The sequence below is a fragment of the Nothoprocta perdicaria genome, unplaced genomic scaffold (assembly GCF_003342845.1).
Source record: "Nothoprocta perdicaria isolate Ctin4 unplaced genomic scaffold, notPer1 scaffold_1, whole genome shotgun sequence".
Taxonomy (NCBI): Eukaryota; Metazoa; Chordata; class Aves; order Tinamiformes; family Tinamidae; genus Nothoprocta; species Nothoprocta perdicaria.
Genome location: NW_020454093.1, coordinates 2,148,831 through 2,149,124, shown reverse-complemented (window position 1 = coordinate 2,149,124; position 294 = coordinate 2,148,831). Strand labels below are relative to the sequence as shown.

Below are 294 nucleotides of genomic sequence, written 5' to 3'. Positions count from 1 at the left end.
GGGCCGGGGCCGGAGGAGCGCCCCGGGCCGGGGCCCAGAGCGGGGCCCAGAGCGGCACCCGGCGCGCGGGCTCCCCCCGCACCGCGCACAGCGGGGCTCGCCGCTCTCCCTCTAAACTTGGGCTCGGAGCTCGTGATCCAGCCTGGCGTTTTTGTGTGGATAACGGGGAAAGCGGCCAAACAGCAGGGAAGCCTCTTGGCTTCGCAGGGGGACCGTGCGTGCACAACCTGGTGGTTTCCAGCCGAGGCCCCCGATAGCGCTGAGCAGACAGGGATCCCCAGGAATATTCCTAAC

General features: G+C 69.7%; 1 protein-coding gene across 1 annotated transcript in view; it reads left to right on the top strand.

Moving 5' to 3' along the window:
• The window catches only part of MSH3 (mutS homolog 3), a 95,790-nt gene that overhangs the window by 324 nt on the left and 95,172 nt on the right, over positions 1-294 (top strand). The gene's annotated exons all lie outside the window — the stretch shown is intronic.